Here is an 18319-nt window from a genome sequence, read left to right on the forward strand (position 1 = left end):
AAAAAATAAAATAAAACCAGCACATCTGCCCATCTCAGGCCCTCGGTAGCCAGGGCTCCCACCTTTGTGGGTTTCAATTAAAGCTCAGAGAAGGCCTTCTGAGAGGACTCTTCCTATAGGTCTTGTTCAGATCAGGAAGTGCAGGCAGCTGGGGAGGCTGCAGAGTTCAAACCACCCATGGTCACCTTGCAATGTTAAAATAAGCTCAACCCTGTCCCCACCAAAAGTTGAAAGAAATTTAAAAGCTCGCCAAGAATGACAAAGCCAAATGGAAGCCTCTTTCTCAAAGGAATGAATATTTTCGGAAATAGGAGAACAGGATTCGGCACAGCACTGTTATAAATATACAGAGGAAACTCTGGCATAGCATTTTCCCCCCGTACTATAGCAGTAATAAAAGAAATAGCCACGCTATACATGCAGCAATTCCCAAGAGGAGGCCTTATTAATTTCACACTAAGCAAAAAGTGCTATTTGAATCTTGTTTATTATATATACCACAGCGGTTATGTTACACTGCGGGCTGGGCTCCAAAATTGTTCAACTGCCGCTCCTGTCCTTTTCCAGCAACATGCTGAAAGAGGAAGGGGGGGGGAATATCTCCCAGATATTGTTAACTCCCAGATCTTGCCATCTCCAGACGGCATGGCCAATGGTTAGAGATGATCAGAGTTGTGATTCAACAACATTTGGAGGGCAACATGTTGGCTTCTCCTGAGAATGTAACCAGAAAAGGAAAAGATAGCAGCAGGAGTGTTTTTAGAGACAAAGATAAGCAAGCTATGGCTGTAATCTTATACAGTGGTACCTCGGGTTACAGACTCTTCAGGTTCCAGACACTTCAGGTTACAGACTCCGCTAACCAAGAAATAGTACCTTGGGTTAAGAACTTTGCTTCAGGATGAGAACAGAAATCGCATGGCAGCAGTGGGAGGCTCCATTAGGTAAAGTGGTACCTCAGGTTAAGAACAGTTTCAGGTTAAGAATGTACCTCCAGAACGAATCATGTTCTTAACCCAAGGTACCACTGTACTTACTTACTTGGGAGTAAATCCCATTAAATTCAGTGGGATTTATGTCTGAGTAAATGTGATTATGCCATGAGTCTTTTCATAACACAGCCTTGGACATTTGCCCCATAATTAAAGCGTAAACTCAAAGGAGAAAAGCTTTCAGGTAGTTGATTTTATAGGTATATTTAGGGGAAGGCACAGGAAGCCAGAGGCCCAGGTCCTTTGTGCTGGGACCCATATCTCCTGTCCTACCATGGTCCCCTCAGCTTTGTCAGGATCTGGCATGATTTGGCAGCCTGAAATGCAAACAGGAGGAGAAGATGAGGGACTGGAAGGTGGGCACCCAGGGATGAAGCAGAGAGGGCATCCCTTTGTAACTAAAAGTCAGAGAGGAGGAACCAGATATGGCAGATCTCTCCCTTGCCCCTTCTGTGGAGCGCAGAACGTCACCAGGCAGGGGGAATTGAACCAGCCAGAAGAAGAAGAGGAGGAGGAGTTTGGATTTGATATCCCACTTTATCACTACCCGAAGGAGTCTCAAAGCGGCTAACCATCTCCTTTCCCATTCCTCCCCCACAACAAACACTCTGTGAGGTGAGGGAGGCTGAGAGACTTCAGAGAAGTGTCACTAGCCCAAGGTCACCCAGCAGCTGCATGTGGAGGAGCGGGGAAGCGAACCCGGTTCCCCAGATTACGAGTCCACCGCTCTTAACCACTATACCACACTGGCTCTCTGGAGTAGAATCTGGAGGCACAGTGGGGGCAGCTCCCCCCCTTTCCCCCTTTCCCTAGTGGGGAGGATGGGGGCCACCAGTTGCTGTAGCCATGCTGCCACCACGCTTGGCTCCACCCCTTGGCTTTGTGCAACATCACGCGCATGACGTCAGGACATTGCCTTGGGCTTCTGCAATGTTTTCGAGAAGTTGGTGTCAGTTGTCATTTCTTAGTACAGAAAGTATTAATCTGATGTGTAGAGATCCTTCCTATTCTGTTTACTACAAGAAGGTTCAAGAAGCTTCTCTGTGTGAAAGAAGGTTTCTGTTTGGGTTATTTCTCTGGGAAGCCGAGTACATCTGGTTTAAACTGGTTCTGTTATCTTTCTGCCAAGGTTGTGCTGACTATAATAGTAAGACCAGGAGATCTTCCTTGCTTTCTCTTTTCCGTCTCCTTTGTTCTGGTGTTCTGTTTCTGCATGCTGTAGTGTCAGGTTTTAGACCAGACTCCCTCAGCCTCGGCCCTCCAGATGTTTTTGGCCTACAACTCCCATGATCCCTATCTAGCAGGACCAGCGGTCAGGGATGATGGGAATTGTAGTCTCAAAACATCTGGAGGGCCGAGGTTGAGGAAGCCTGTTTTAGACTTATTATAAGTTTTGTAAGTTTTATGGTAAGTGCTGCAATTGGATTTCTTATGGACAGTGCCAATCCTGAATGTATTGGATTTGTGACCATTTGTGCTCTTTTCCCTTCAGCACCGGTAAAAGCTCTGCTGGATGAAGTACAATTGTCTCTGGTCTATTTAAGTTTTTTCCTGCTCCCGCTTCATGGGTGTCAATTGGTGCCTCTGCCCCGCAGGTACCCTCCCAAATTTGTTCTGGGGATTCCCCCGGCCCTTGCATGCAAGTGATGAAAGCACATGGGTGAGGTTGATGCTTTCTGTGGAAATGGGCACCATTACAATCACAAATAAAGTCCCATTAGTTGAATACTAATTTTCTACATTGCTAAAAGTAATTTTATCAGATTCTCTTACTATTTCTTCATGTTCAGAACGGAACTCCTTACGGCGATCCCAGCACTGCTGCCCTAACACCTGGAATATTATTTCAGACATTCAGCTCCTTCATGTAAAATTCCCAATATTACAGGAATCCACTGAAAGGCAGGAGAAGAAAGAGAAAAGTTTCCGAAACATGTTGGAGGCGAAGTATCACATTCAACCATGAAAGCAACTCTTTGAGCCCTGAGGATTTGCTTGCATTTAATTTGCAATTCATCTTCGTTTTATTTTTATTTCTTAAGATGCAGATAGCTTTCAAATCTCTACGGCACAAATGATCCAACATGAAAACAGATAGGATACCAGAAAGGTCACAGAGACAGAAAATTCAATAGAATATTATTATTATTTTTAAAGGTGGGGGGATCCATATTTTTCAACTGATGGGAGAAAACTCTTTCCCAGGGGAAGGAAAGACACCTTCCAAGCCTTGGCAGCATCCCAGGCCCAGAAGAGTTACCTAGGATGATTATTCTAAAGCTCCTGTGCTTACTTAGATAAGCAGAGTTGTTTGCGGCATGCCAGGAGAACAGTTATGATCACCTGGAAGAATTTTTCTGCTTTCATGTCCCCAACCACAACAGCAAAGAGACAGTGTTTTAAAGAATTCCTGCCTATAGAGATAAGGAAATGATTATAACATTTCAAACTATTGGGCCAGCCTTACCCATTAAGCAGAGTGAGATGGCTGTGTCAAGCAACAGAGGCTGGCGGGATTAGGGGGGGGGGGTACAATGACAAAGTATTGGAGAACAAAGCAGTTTATGTCATGCCATCTGCCCTGCTGCCCTCAGATGCAGCAGGTGACAAACCAATGTTGCTCAATTGCCGGTCGTATGGGAATATTGTATACAGAACTGGGAGTTCGGAGGGCATCTCAGCAAAGGCCTATGGGCTGGACATGACTGGCTTTCTTCATTATGTCAATAAGAACTGTTTGCAGTGAAAATACGAACTTTATATGCTTCGTTGACAAAAGTTTATTCCCTCCCCTCCCCCCTTTTCTGTTGAAATGCTTGTTTGCCCTTTATTTTGGCCTTTTAGAAGTTTGAGAAGCTGCTTATAATTAGGGACGGGGAGAATTTGGGTTCAGTTCTCATTTCTATGTGAACCTATGCAATTTGCACTTTCTGAAATAATACAGAAACTGAAATGCAGCTAACCTTTTGAAATTCACACTTCTCTGAATTCTGCTTTGCTGTATCTATACCTGGTTTGGTACAACTGCAGGTGGCCCTGAAACTGTTGTAAGTCAAGTGCTGACGGGCTTTTCTGTACCCTATCTATAATAACCATGCTGGATTTACAAAATATTTTATTTCTTCAGAGCCTCGGGACATTTGGATGACAGGCCTTTGAAAGGAGCTTTTCAAGACAGAGATCTGTCAAGCTCTCAACCTAAGTGTATGTTGGAATTGCATGAATGTTTCCTTGCAGTAAAGTATGGGATCAGCTGGGAACCTGAAATACCTTCCAGAACCAGAGGAGGCCTCATGGAAGTTCAGGTACACAGGAATTCCAAAGAAAGATGCTCAAACCAGCAGAGTGATCAGGTCTAACGATTTATTAAAGAAGGGTACAAACTTACAACAAAAGTCCAACAGCTCCCTCCTTGCCCCTGTCTCACAGCATTCTGTGGGACAGATTTGACAGCAAGGAGATGGCTTATCCACACCCAAATGAAGATACACACAATCTTTATAGGCTCAAGTAGGCTACGTCACATAGGAACACAAAGGACTGTTACCAGCATGAGTTTGACCAAACTGGGGGAGGCAGTGGAAGGCAGGAGTGCCTGGCATGCTCTGGTCCATGGGGTCACAAAGAGTCGGACACGACTAAACGACTAAACAACAACAACAACAACCCGTCTAGCTACGCCTGGGGCCTGTGGATACATCAGTGTGTGTGAAACACATATAAGTTCACTGCTACAGCTGCTACCAGTTAGGTAGGGGTCATCTGGATCATCAGTATGCTGCAAGCAGGGCTTCCGGACAAGCTTGCATTTTCAGGTCAACTCAGGACCAGATTTCTTTGGCTGGTTCTGTTCTCCTATCTAATGGTGTGCAAATTAAGTCCATTGCTGGGACTGGGAGGGTCGAGCGACGATGTGGGAGGGTGCCGCAGACAAGAATTGTAAATATTATGCAAGTGAATGTCCTTCCTAAATCTCTGCATGTGTCTGCCATTCCTTCTGCTTCAGAAGAAAGGGACAGGAATGTGTGATTGTTCAAAGTAACAGCAATCATCCTTTGAGCTGTAATAGAAAATGTAACCATGAATGGAAAGGAAGACTATTGGCCCAGTGAAAACTGCGAAGGGAAGGTTTTGAAATGCAGTTTACCCACGTATGGAAGAAGTTGCTTTTAAGCATGAACAGAAGGTGTACCTTTGGTTACTCAATAATTGGAATGGAAGGTGTTACTAATGCCTGCATTTCGTATACGTCCACATCTTGGAGAAAGAGTAAGAAATGAGAGAGAAATGGCCTTATCTAAGGACAAAATAAGCCTCCTTTTTAGTCATGATGTGTCAGGTACGTTTTGGTTCAGCCTTCCTTTGGTATGAAGCAGCAAGGGCAATGAGGATGGCTGAATGCCCTCAGTCAGGCATTAAAAACATTAATAAATGCTTCAATTAATGCTTGGGGAGGGAATCGATGGTGAAGAGTATAACATATGCTTAGTTTCCTTGCAAGATAGAATGGCGCTGGATTGCATTTGGCCAAAGGTGTGTGCGCCCTGGTGAGAAACGAATGCTGCACCTATATTCCAGATAACAGCAGGGGAATGGGTAAGGATATTGATTTGGGGCCCTAAGCTATAGCTTGTTTAGCTTATACGTAAATCCGGCACTGCATATGGTTAAGATAGATGGGGGGGGGGTGGAGAATGGATGGATGGGTAGAATAGAAAGGAGGGGTAAAAAAGTTAGGAGTGAGATTAGCATCATAAGGTGATACCCAACAGAATATCAGGAGCGAGGGATGCAGGGACTGAAATAGTTAATTTGTCACGAAGAGAAACTGCTAGGTGGAATGAAAACAAGGCGATATTTGACTGGATCGAAAGGGGAGTAAGCAAGCTATGTTTCAGGTATCAAAACATTTGGAGAAGTCAGGAGATGGAGAACGCAACAAATCACGCTGCAGGAGCTTCAAAGAGAATTGCAGATTGAGCAGTTATGCTTAGCTGACGGTGTAAAATAGGGTAGCAACAAAGGGAACTAACAGTGCCACGTCAAAAAGTGTAAACTGCTTATTGGTTCGTGTCGCTGAAATGATACTTTAAGATTGTGTTGAACTAAGGCAACGACAGGGTGGGTTTGATGTTGATGTACCTATGCTTGCATGGCGTTTGAATCCTTTGTAGTGACTTCTTCATTGGGGTTTCACGTGCAATAAATCTTCCCTGATTCATGTTGTTGTTGTTTAGTCGTTTAGTCGTGTCCTACTCTTTGTGACCCCATGGACCAGAGCACGCCAGGCACTCCTGTCTTCCACTGCCTCCCGCAGTTTGGTCAAACTCATGCTGGTAGCTTCGAGAACACTGTCCAACCATCTCGTCCTCTGTCGTCCCCTTCTCCTTGTGCCCTCCATCTTTCCCAACATCAGGGTCTTTTCCAGGGAGTCTTCTCTTCTCATGAGGTGGCCAAAGTATTGGAGTCTCAGCTTCAGGATCTGTCCTTCCAGTGAGCACTCAGGGCTGATTTCCTTAAGAATGGAGAGGTTTGATCTTCTTGCAGTCCATGGGACTCTCAAGAGTCTCCTCCAGCACCATAATTCAAAAGCATCAATTCTTCGGCAGTCAGCCTTCTTTATGGTCCAGCTCTCACTTCCATACATCACTACTGGGATTCATACCTCGTTGCTATTGATTCATACCCTGATTCATACCTTGTTACTATTGCCCTCCGGGAAGGGAGCCTAAAATTCGCCTGCAAGTAGAGCCTGCTGTATTTGCCCAATGGCCCATCTCTTCCGGCATCCTGTTCTCACAGTGGCCAACCACATGCCTGTGGGAAGCAGACAAGGTGGACCTTGAGTCGACCAGCACTCTGCCCTCCTGCAGTTTCCAGCAACTGACACGCAGATGGTGGAGACAGAGCATAGTCATCATGGCTAGTAGTCATTGATAGCCTTGCCCTCCACAAACGTGTCTAATCTTCTTTTAAAGCCATCTGGTTTTAAAGTGGAGCCAGCACATGCAGGGATTTTCCAGCCCTCCGCACTCCATTATGCAATGTTCCTTCTAATAGTGAGCTAAGGTGGCTTAGCGCCTATCACATTGGAAGTGAAATGGGACCATTCTTCATGTCTTTTTGCATATGGAGGAAACCTAGATAAGCAGAACTACATAAACAAATGCCTGGTAGAAGCAATTACCTTTGCTTCCTCCTGACCACTTATCCAACAGAGCCTCCTGGTCACCCTGTACTGTAAGAAGAACCAGGGTGGATCTACACACCGGGGGAATGGGACGGATGGACACACTATCAAAAAGTCAGAAGTTAAATCGTTATAACAAGAAGGGGGGAAACTGCTATGTAAAATCACATAGGAATTTTTTCTGCTCTACAGCACCATCTGTAGGGATGCATCTGGTGTTGCATGCTTATAACACATTCAAAACGTTTTTTTGACTAATGTAGCTGAGTCCCCAAACAGATAGCGGAAGCTTCTTGTAGTGACAAACGCAGTTGTCTCCACCAATGCTTGCTCCATGCCTTTTGCTAATAATAAAGGGCTTGCCAAACAGTCCTGAGATGCAGAGATGGCCTCAGACAGAGCTTGCCTTTTGAAAGCATCCCATTCTTCTAATGGGCCCTTCACTAACATGCAAGAAAAGTCAAACTCCAGCTGCATTCTCACAAGTATCTGCTGCTTTTTCAGTTACACTTAACTCCACTCTGAGATCGTTTGCAAAGGTCAGGCTGAAATAAATATTTAACACATGAAATAAAAATATTCCTTTCAGGCTTTGGGTTTATTTCATAGTGCAGAATTAATCAATTAGTTTACTTGGCCATTCATTAATGGAGGTGTTAAGCATTAAGCATGGGGGGGGGGGGAGCCAAAATTTGTCATTCTTTCATTGCAGCGTTTCACAGTACATTGCGTTTGAAAATCTGGAAAAGGCCATCCGAAGTGTTCAAACAATCAGGAACATGGGCTTGAATTGCAAGCAAATATGTTATGAGGTAACAACCCGTTATCAATTTTCTGGAAAGATGGGGGAAGTTTTACTTTCACCAGTCTTTAAACCCTTCCTCTTTTCTTCTCATCATTGCTCCCTCTTGATCAGAGATTTTAAAAATTACAATCGGCTTTAGCAGCACCCAGTAAATTTCACCAGCACCCCTAAAACCTTGTAGACAGAATCTAAACAATGGTCTTTCCCATCATGAATGTTTTTATCAGTAGTAGAGTATGTCCAAGTGACAGGAAAGAGAAAAGCCACACACATGCTCTGTACAGAAAGGGCAATCAACCAGGGCTTCAGATTTGGCCATCTTTTGGAACATTAGAATAAATAGGCAAACATAAAATAAAATTACCAATACATGATGTTCTTTTTTACAATGCTGATGTAATTTGAAGGCGCCAATATTCTGTGCTATCCAGCAGATCTGAGCTGCTTGCGGGCTTGAATGACCTTGATGCTATTATTCTCCAGGAAAAGCAAACCAAACTAGTTTTGCATGCCTAAAGCCACCTTACAGAAAGATTACCGTATTTTTCACTCTATAAGATGCACCTGATGATAAGATGCACCTAGTTTTTGGAGGACGAAAACAAGAAAAAAAATATTCTGAATCCCAGAAGCCAGAACAGCAAGAGGGATCTGGCTTCTGGGGCCCCTCTAGAATTAGGCTTCATTAGTTTCATAGTAGAACCACCCCTGTGTAACATGAATGCTTGTTTACTTAGACAAGCCCAGGACACTTTTCTTTTCTTTTTTTTAACTTATGCCACTGGCAAACACCCTGGTAAATGAAAAACCTAGTGACAGCAGAACAATGGGGCTGGTTTATTATTTATTTGTTTGTTTATTTATTTATTTATTTAAAAATTAAACTTAAAAGGGAAAATAATAACTAAGTCACTGCTCCAAACACTCAAAATGGAATCTGGATGCTCATGGGACTGACAGCTTAGCTTTTCTACTTGGAAGACTGACTGCCTCTCCATTGCCTGGTCAACGCATTAAGTTGAACCAATGGAATCTGCTTCGTCTTGCCATGGCTTAATGGCTATTGATATAGTGGTGGGTTTTTCCTTTGATGGCACCAGTATCATAGAATGCATCCCCAGATGAAATATGAGGGTGCAATGTGTGGTGGTATTTTATCAGCTTTCAAAGATGATGTTTCTATTTCTACTGCCACTCCCTTGATCTCTCTGCCTGACTCTCCAGTTTAAATTGTGGTGTTATTTCAACAGGATTGATTTATTGCATATTTTCAAGTGTGGGTGTTAATATTTTGTAGGGACAGGGTATTCAAATCCTGTCTGTGAAATCACCCCAGGCTTCAATAATCAACCAGGCCTCAAAACTGTCCAAAACTCCTTTTGTCTTCTAAAAATCCAAAACAGCTTTTCTCTGCTCTCTGCTCTGCTTTTCTCACAAGATGCTGTGGCAAAAGGCAAAATGTTACTTTTAAAGGCTAATGTATAGGCTCTGTCATTGCCAAGAATACTCAGGCCTGAGAAATGAATCTTATCTCATTCAGTTGCAACATCTTGGACATGCTGAACCACCAGGGTTCCTCGACCCACCCCCTCGGCTTCTCATTCCCCCTTTCCTGGGAAGAGTCCAATAGTCCCAAGACAGCTTTCTGTTCATGCTCAGAGGACTCCTGAGGGAGGAGAAAGGGGGAGGGAACTGGAAAGGGGTATATATTCTTGTGCACATGACTGTGAACTTCGTGCATGCTTTTTGTGACTTATCACACTTGCTCCTTCTACCAGTTCATGGATGGTAGAAATAAAAGCCTTTTCTCCGAAACTATTCCTTGAGTGTCTGTTGACTCCCACTTCCCTTTCCCAGGCGCAATATTTTTCCCACCCGAGGGCAAAGCCTCATAAGGCTACAATTTAAGTGTTTTATGGGATTGTTTCATTGTGTATTTTAATGATGGCTTTTAATGGCTTCTACCCCTGTAAACTGCTTATAAGTGGTATGTAAATAAATGAATAGTTTTTAAAAGGAGAAGGGATGAAACCAACCCTTGCCACCCAAACGTGCAGAAACAAAACCCAGATTTATATTCCATGTAATCGTCAGAGAGAGTTCTTGTTCCCCAAACTCCATAGCTCCCTGTGGCAAAAAATGCTGGTCCAAATATTCAACCCCAGCACAAATATCACACAGTGCTGCTGTTGAGATGTGTTTGAGCTGTAGATTGGACAAAACGTTCCTGGTATGCATATTGGGATATTATAATAAGTATGCACCTATTTTCCTCACTCAGAAATAAAAATACAGTTGGGAAATATTGACACTTAGCCATGTGCATTTTGAAAGGTTTTATACCAAACTGCATGTTGCAAAACATTTATATACCTACTCGCTTGCTGTTCTGCAAAAGGTCAGCGAGAACAGAGCTATCTTGTAAGTCGATTTTTGGATGTAACCTAGATATCCTTCTTTATTGCACAATAAATAATGTATTATCATAGTGCATTGACCTGTGGTCCTTTTGTGTGTGCTTTCTCTCCCTTGCCTAATAACTTATATTTATCTTAGCCAACTGTTTTGTCTTTATCCTTTGATCAGAAGTACCCTGTAACTAAGTACCTTTATAAATAGAAACCCATTTGGTGCTGTCTGTGCTTTGGAGACAATATCCTAAGTTATCAAATTTGTTTGTAAGATTACGATGACTTACTAGGTCTTTTGAAAATTAGCTTAGAGGATTTTTGAGCCTGTATTGCTGCAATCTACAAAGACCTTGTCACCAAATTAATTTTTATTCAGAATAATGCTTTCTTTCTCTTTGTGTTATTTTTTTTGCCTGCATACACAAAATATATTTTAAACATATGTGTCAGTCACACTTTTAGTTAGGACATTATTGTTGCCACTGTATAGCTGGGCCACATCTTGCACCTTGTGTTACGCCACTTTCCCCATGGCAGCCATTTTGTCATAGGCCTCACCTTGTGGCAGCCATCTTGCAAGAGTTGTTCATGGCACTCCCTCAAAAATCCAAAGGTGTTGAATACTGAGAAATATTGAAATTTAGAAACTTTTGTAATATTTAAGGGATTTTTTAAAATAAAGATCCAAATTGAAGGAGGTAAGGACAGGTGACCCCACCTAGGCCCGAAGTCACCCCCCCTCAATAATCACCCCAGGCCAAGGTGAATATACCTTTCTGAAGAAACCAGAGGCCTTTCTCCTGGGCATGGTCGGCCAATTGGTGCTAAAGAAGGACAGAACTTTCTTTATGTATGCTACAACAGCAGCAAGAATACTTATTGCAAAGTACTGGAAGACACAAGATCTACCCACCCGGGAAGAATGGCAGATGAAGGTGATGGACTATATGGAACTGGCGGAAATGACTGGCAGAATCCGAGACCAGGGAGAAGAGTCGGTGGAGGAAGATTGGAGGAAATTTAAAGACTATCTACAGAAACATTGTAAAATTAGTATTTGTTTTAAGGATGTTGGAATATTATATGATTTTAGCAGGAATGATACAAAGGATTTGGGAATAACTGACTGTTAATTGGTGAAAGGAGGAAAAGTAAAATTACATTATATTAAGACAATTTACAGGACAAAAACTTTAAAAGAGGGAAAGGATTTGCTGAAATAGACAATCGACCTAGAATACAAAAAAGGGAGGTATGAGGAGGTCAAGGAAACAAGCTAATGAAAGAATAGAAAGGAGATCTGATGCTTTTTCTTTTTTCTAATTTTCTTTTTGTTTAATGGGTTTTATTTTTCTGTTTTTATATATATATATATATATATATATATATATATATATATATATATATATTGTGGTGTGTTGCTTGGTTTTTATTTAACGTGGTATGTTCATTTTTTCTTTTTGTAATTGTTGAAACTTTAATAAATATCATTTAAAAGGGGGGGGGGAATAATCACCCCAGGCCTCAAAACTGTCCAAAATTCCTTTTCTCTCTTCTAAAAAATCCACAGCTAAAGTTTTTCCTCTGCTTTTCTCACAAGATGCTGTGCAAGGGCAAACCGTTACTTTTATCAGTACAAGAGAGCTTCAAAAAGGCTAATGAATAGACTCTGTCAGAGCAGGCCTGAGAACTGAACCTTATCTCATTCAGTTGCAACATCTTGGACATGCTGAACCACAAGGCTCCTCGACCCCCCCCATTGGCTTCTCACCCCCTTTCCTGAGAAGGGTGCCAAGAGTCCCAATAGTCCCAAAGATAGGAGCTTTCTGTTCATGCTCAGAGGAACTCATGGGGCAGGACTTCGGAAGAGGAGGAGAAAGGGGAGGGAGCTGGGAATATATGCTCTGTGCAAATGACTGTGAACTCGTGCTTGTTTGTGAACTATCACACTTGCTCTTTCTACCAGTTCATGGATGGTAGAAATAAAACTTTTTCTCTTTCTGTTGCTGTCTAACACTATTCTTAAATAAGAACCAGCATTTACCTGTCTTTCTGAGTTTTGGACAGCTGCTGTCACAATACTCATCTGCTGCTTAAAGAACAGCATGCCACATATTTTCCTGACAATGGGCATTGCTATATCTCAAAAGAATCCACACAACAAAACAATGTTTTCATATTACCAGGAAAGCTTAATATAGGATTGTTGGTTTTATTAGCATTTACTAGTTTTGCCTTTATAAGAATCAAGTCCATGATGTATAGTTAGCTTTTTGCAGAGGGGTACTTGGGATGTCTATGATTCTGGTAAGTGGATTGTTGAAACATCACAAACAGGTCATTGATGACAGGTGTTTTGTTTTTAAGGTCAAATTTTCCCATGAAAGGCTGAAAGGCTAAAGGCTAAATATGGACTAGCATTTTGCTGAGGACAACGTCATAAAGATGCTGCAACACACACACACACACACACACACACACACACACACACAAACCCAGCATGTGTGAGGAGCACCTGTCCAACAATACACAGCCATCTGGAAGCACCCAAAGATGAAAAGGACTGTCAAGTACCTTGCAAGAAAATGATAAGTCATGCAGACCAAAGAGGTAGCAAATGTTTAGTCGGAAGCAGGGAATACGTAAGAAATAAATGTGTGGCACCACGAAACTCTTGAGGACCCACTTCATCCATCTAACACTCAAACAAGCAAATAAGTCATTAACCTTTCAGGTGCCACAAGACTCTTTGATGTTTCATTCAAACCAAGATTGTGACGTCAATGTGTACACTGTGGATTATTTGGGAACCATACTGCCGTTTTAATGTGCAATGTCCTATATCTTAGTTTGCATTGTCTAAATCCTGTCCATATAAAGGCAGGGCTTGAGATGCCGTCATAGAAAACAAGGACATGACTCATGGGTGTCCAACAGGGGTGAAGAACCCGCCATGGAGTAAGGGCCGGACCTGGGGAGTGAGCTCAGTTCCATTGCTGCATAGGAAAAGCCACGTGCTCCTCCTTTTAGATTGTTTTCTATCTCATAATATTAATCCATAAACTTTTTAGCATGCCAGTAACACTTTGGTAATTGAGAAGACTGATTTGTTTGTGCCAGCACTCTTTTTATTTTAACGGAGAGGCGGTTGTGGGGGGAAATCAAACTGGAAGATGCTGTTCCATTATAGCCTTCCCCAGGCTGCTGCTCTCCAGATGTTTTGGACTACAACTCCCATCAGCCCTAGCCAGGGCAGCTGTGGCTGTATTAGATGACATGATAATGAATTCAGGCTTTAGCTACTTGATGATGAAACTACATCTGACAGGCAGAGCAATCCTCCTGCTGGCTAGGGATGTGGACAGATCCAAGCTGTCCCAATGTGGACAGATCCAAGCTGCACCAGATCCAAGCTGTCCCAATAAAAGGCCCCTTCCCAGGCCCCTCTCTGGGAAACAGTACATCTCAAGATCCACAGGGTCCACTGACATACCATTACTTCCTCATTTGGAGACCTCTGCTGGCTACCATTTATAGGGACATTTCTGGTTGTAGCTTCTTCTCTGCTGATGCTTTTGGTGGGTTCATTGATTCCTTCATGGTGGTGGAAGCTCACTTGCCAGAATAGACTGGTGGAGGGTGAACAGAAGGAGCACTTCTGTTGAACCCTAATCCAAGTTAGGAGGTTAGGATTTCACTTTAACTCAAGGAACCTCAAACTCTGCTACAGGAAGCTTCAGTGAATGATCCCCAATTCAGGAGAGAGAGAGAAAACATTGCTGTAGGATACAAATGCAACAGATACATTAAAAAACCCCCACTGTTTTAAAGTTCAATAATTTTCAGACAACTACTTTAAAATGCTAAAACCTTTTCATAATTCTGGCAAAATGCACCCTCCAGATGTTTGCAATTGAACAGAATTAATGTACAACCCTGGCCTCAAAACATAGCCTTCGTCCACAGCCATTAAATCCCACTTGTTTCAACTGGCAGTGTTCCTGCGGAGGTGTTTGAGAACTAGGATTTGATGAATTTATTCCTGACCATCCATGCTGCCTTTCCAAATGATGAACTTGAGCAGCAATATTTATTTTACTTGTTTTGTTTGTTTTTTTTAAAAAAACCCTGTTCTCTCTCTCAACATAGAGAAGTAACATTTTATGGTATATTCCAGCAGAGACTCAAAAAGCCATTTAACATATCAATTGCTTAATTTATAACTACCATCTGGCATTCTTAGGCAATAGACCACCTGTGTTTAGAACAAATTGCACCTGCCTCTAAATTCAGCTTGCTTCTCTTTGCCCTTAATAGCACAGAACCTGAGCACACTTAGCAAGATCAGTGGGAAAGGATCATAGCTCAGTGGTAAAACACATGTTTTGTGCACCAAAGACCTTGGGTTCAATCTCTGGTATTTCCAGGTAGACAATATTAAGCTGCATGCACCAACAGTCTCAATATAAGGTAGCTTCTGGTGTTAGATCATATTGGACTCCTAAAGAAAATCACACCTGGAGTCAGTACTAAATGATCATTTGGCTTAATGCCCAGCTCAGAAGATCAAGCCTGAGGCTAAATCAGGTTTTGAATGTTAGTCAGGGGATTGAGCAAGTTTATATACAGGACTAGACACAGAAACCAGGGATGTTGCAAAATCGCAAGGAAGGAATCACAAGGAGCGCCAAAATGCAGGAACAGAGCGATTACACACAGTAGCTGTGGAGTAACTGGTTGGACAGCTACAACAATGTATGGGAAGAAGGCCAGCCCTTTCTGAACTCTTAGCATCATAATGGAAAAAAGCAAGCAGAGTTGCTTGTAATGTGGTTCTGTGCTTTCATAGACCGATCCCAACTATGGCCTGTGTGACTTAAAACTACTGTATATCCAAATCCAGACATTTAAAGCTTCCATGATCTTCATTTTAGGATCTGTGATTGTTATCCTTGACATTACTGCAGAAGATACTAAGAAGCAGGGGGGGGGGTGTCATTTAGGAAAAGTAGCCATGCCATGTTTCAGACCACATGCAATTTTTTCGCAGGAATACTTAGCGTTTCTCTCTGGCTGAGTGATTCTGTATACTCAGAAACCAAAGTATGGGCCCCTCCAGACACGCTTTTTATTGTGCATTCATGATGTTTGGTGTTTATGATGCTATCAAGGCAGTGAACTGTCTGTCACCCTGTTAGTTATAATTTTGTTAATGTTGTTAATATTGTTCCATAGATTATAAATGCCATATTGATTGGTTAATCAGATAATCTGACTTTTCTTGTAATTGTGGTATTCAGCTGGTTTTTTTAAGTTGCTGTTTCATTAATACTATTATATAGGTTGTAATGGTTTTGTTGATGATTTGTTGATTATATAGTTTATGCTGCATTTGTGATGTTCTATTATGTTATTGCAATTCATTGCTTGTAAGCCACTTGGAGATTCATTTGAATGAAAAGCAGCGTTGTTGTTGTTGTTGTTGACATCTGTCTTGAGAGACAATGGAGTGCGCCTCTGGGGGTTTCATCAGCAGCACTGAAGTGACCCCCACCCCCAAGGTGTGAGCATAAGCAGCGTGTTTCGAAGTCCTGAGCTGACCAGACAACAAGACCCCTTTCTCGGCCCAAAGGAAAGCAATATGTCTGGCAACAGCTTGGCTGCAGGAGTTGCCAGAAGGAGGCGTCCAAGGCACCATCCTTGCAGGATTTAGAGACTTCACTCTGGATTTGTGCAGTGTTTTTACTCCTTAACCTTTTCTTCTCCCAAAGATATCTCCCAAGGCAGTGGAGGTTTAGGATAAGAGTTTTCCTTCTCCTAGATGGGCTACCTTCCCAGGTTGATGAGCCCCATCTTCCCGTCACTTCTCTCTACAGTGTGTGCAGAAACCACCTTCATAACTGTGAAGCCCCCTATTGGTCTCCTCTGCTCAGTCCGCAGTGTCCCCTGGATGCTTACAATAAAACATTAAAAATAATAATTAACATGGATATCCAGTGTGGATGAGGTGGAGGTGTCCCTCTGCCCAGACCTGCCTGGCTGTGCCAGACTCTGCCAGCAGAGACACCAGGCATTTTGGAGCTGGGGAGGGGCAGGGAGGAGGGGGGAAGGGGGCAGTCAAGAATCCACTGTCAGAGTTAGGATTTTGCCCTCCTCCAAAGCTATAAAAAAGCATTAAAGGCAGCAAGTAAAATAGAATGCTAAGATACACAGCGTCACTAAAAGTAGATCACCAAAACTTCAGAGGGTTAAAAGTGCACAGATACAAAAATCCTGGGCAATAAGGACAGTTGAAAAAAGAAAATATGGAAGGCATTAGGCAAACCTCTAACTGAGGTGCCATCACTAAAAATAACCTTTCCCCAATATCCACCTGTTCCACCTCATGTGGCAGGAGCATCTAGAGAAGCATAGCTGTCAACTTACAGATTTGAAAATACGGGATCAGCAGCCTCGAAAATAAGGGATCGGCAGCCAAAATAAGGATTTTGCTATTGTAAAGAGTTACATACATTGGTAGGATTGACAGATGCTGTCAATCCGGCATGAGGCGGTTGCGGCGCAGCGGCAATCACTGAAGTGTCGCCCTTCTGCGTCCCTCCCCATCCCCTCCTCTTCCTCCTCCCTCAGGCCGCCTCCTCAGCTGCCACCACCACTGCCGCCTCCGGGCTCGCGGGTGGTGTGGGCGAGTCTCTCTCTCCCTCCCCCCCCCTCGGGCGGGGAAGGGCCGATGGAACTCCTCACGCCAGGACGACGGCACCAGCGTGCGCTCTCTCTCACGGCGGAGGACCCCGAGCCGCTGCTTCCCTCCCGAGCCGGGCAAGCATGAAACCTAGGAAATTTAAGGGACATCATCAATAAGGGACAGCAACGGGACACGGCGCTGGGATAAGGGAGTTTCCCGCCAAATAAGGGACGGTTGACAGCTATGGAGAAGGCTTGGGGTCCAGGTGGCTGCATCTGTGAGGAAACAATCGTTCAGGTAACCTGGTGCCAAGTTGTTAGGGGCTTCAAGGGTCAAAGCCAGCATTTTTAGTTGTGCCTGGACACCGGCTAGGAGCCAGAGCAGATGACAGAACACTGGCATAATATGATCAAATTAACCAATCCATGTTTAGACACTTGTAGCTGCTTTCTGAAGCTCCTGCACCATTTTCAAAAGCAGCTCCCACACACAATACATTGCAGCAATCCAGGAGCGTGGGTGACTGAAATAAGGCACTGTGCATCCAGGTAATATTGCAGAGAGGGCGTATCATTGGGATCTGATAAAAGGTGCTCTGAGCCCATTTAAGCCTCTGTTGATGAAACTGGATCAATCAATACCCCCAAACGGCAAACCTGATCCTTTAAGAGCTTTACAACCCCACCCTGTAACCTGGGCAGATGAACCAACTTCTAACAGAAATAGTGTGGCGGCAAATTCAGAAGTGCAGGATCCCTTCATGACAGTCATATCCATAACTTTCTACAAGTATACAATGATCGTATAATTCTTCAATAACAATGCATTGCAATGATCAATGCATATGTTGCCTTTCAGCTAAATCTACTATTTTCGGTGCCCATACCTGGGCAAATGATTTGGAGTGCTCCAATATCTTCTTTTAGAGCGACTGTTTCCCATGAAATTCCTTTTTATGGAACAAAACTTGCACACATTTCTCTCGAAACCGAAGCACCTGTGTTCCTAAATGCTCAGCATACAGGGGCTAAAATGCTTCTCTTTCATGTTGAGTGGGTGATTCTAGGGTACAGATGGGGGGAAAATAGATAAAGCTGTGTGTCACCAGCTTTATCTATTGATTTAACGTCTTAACCAATTTGGGGGAGGGAGCTGAACTTGAGTGTCACAATGTTAATAACAAAATCTTCTCCCCCCCCCAAATAAAATGGGGTGGGGGGCCGAAATAGGGACAGT

At 43.1% G+C, this 18319-nt stretch overlaps 1 long non-coding RNA gene across 1 annotated transcript; it reads right to left on the reverse strand.

Annotated features, from left to right (window-relative positions):
- Nucleotides 1-468: 468 nt before the first annotated feature.
- On the reverse strand, nucleotides 469-3368 carry LOC309352420. Its single transcript, XR_014161308.1, has 3 exons — nucleotides 3286-3368; nucleotides 2766-2887; nucleotides 469-714 (listed from the first exon to the last, which is right to left on the reverse strand). It is a non-coding gene; the product is annotated as an uncharacterized lncRNA (long non-coding RNA).
- Between the last annotated feature and the right edge of the window lie 14951 nt (nucleotides 3369-18319).

The sequence above is a fragment of the Podarcis erhardii genome, assembly GCF_964252035.2.
Source record: "Podarcis erhardii genome assembly, chromosome: 11".
NCBI classification, from domain to species: Eukaryota; Metazoa; Chordata; class Lepidosauria; order Squamata; family Lacertidae; genus Podarcis; species Podarcis erhardii.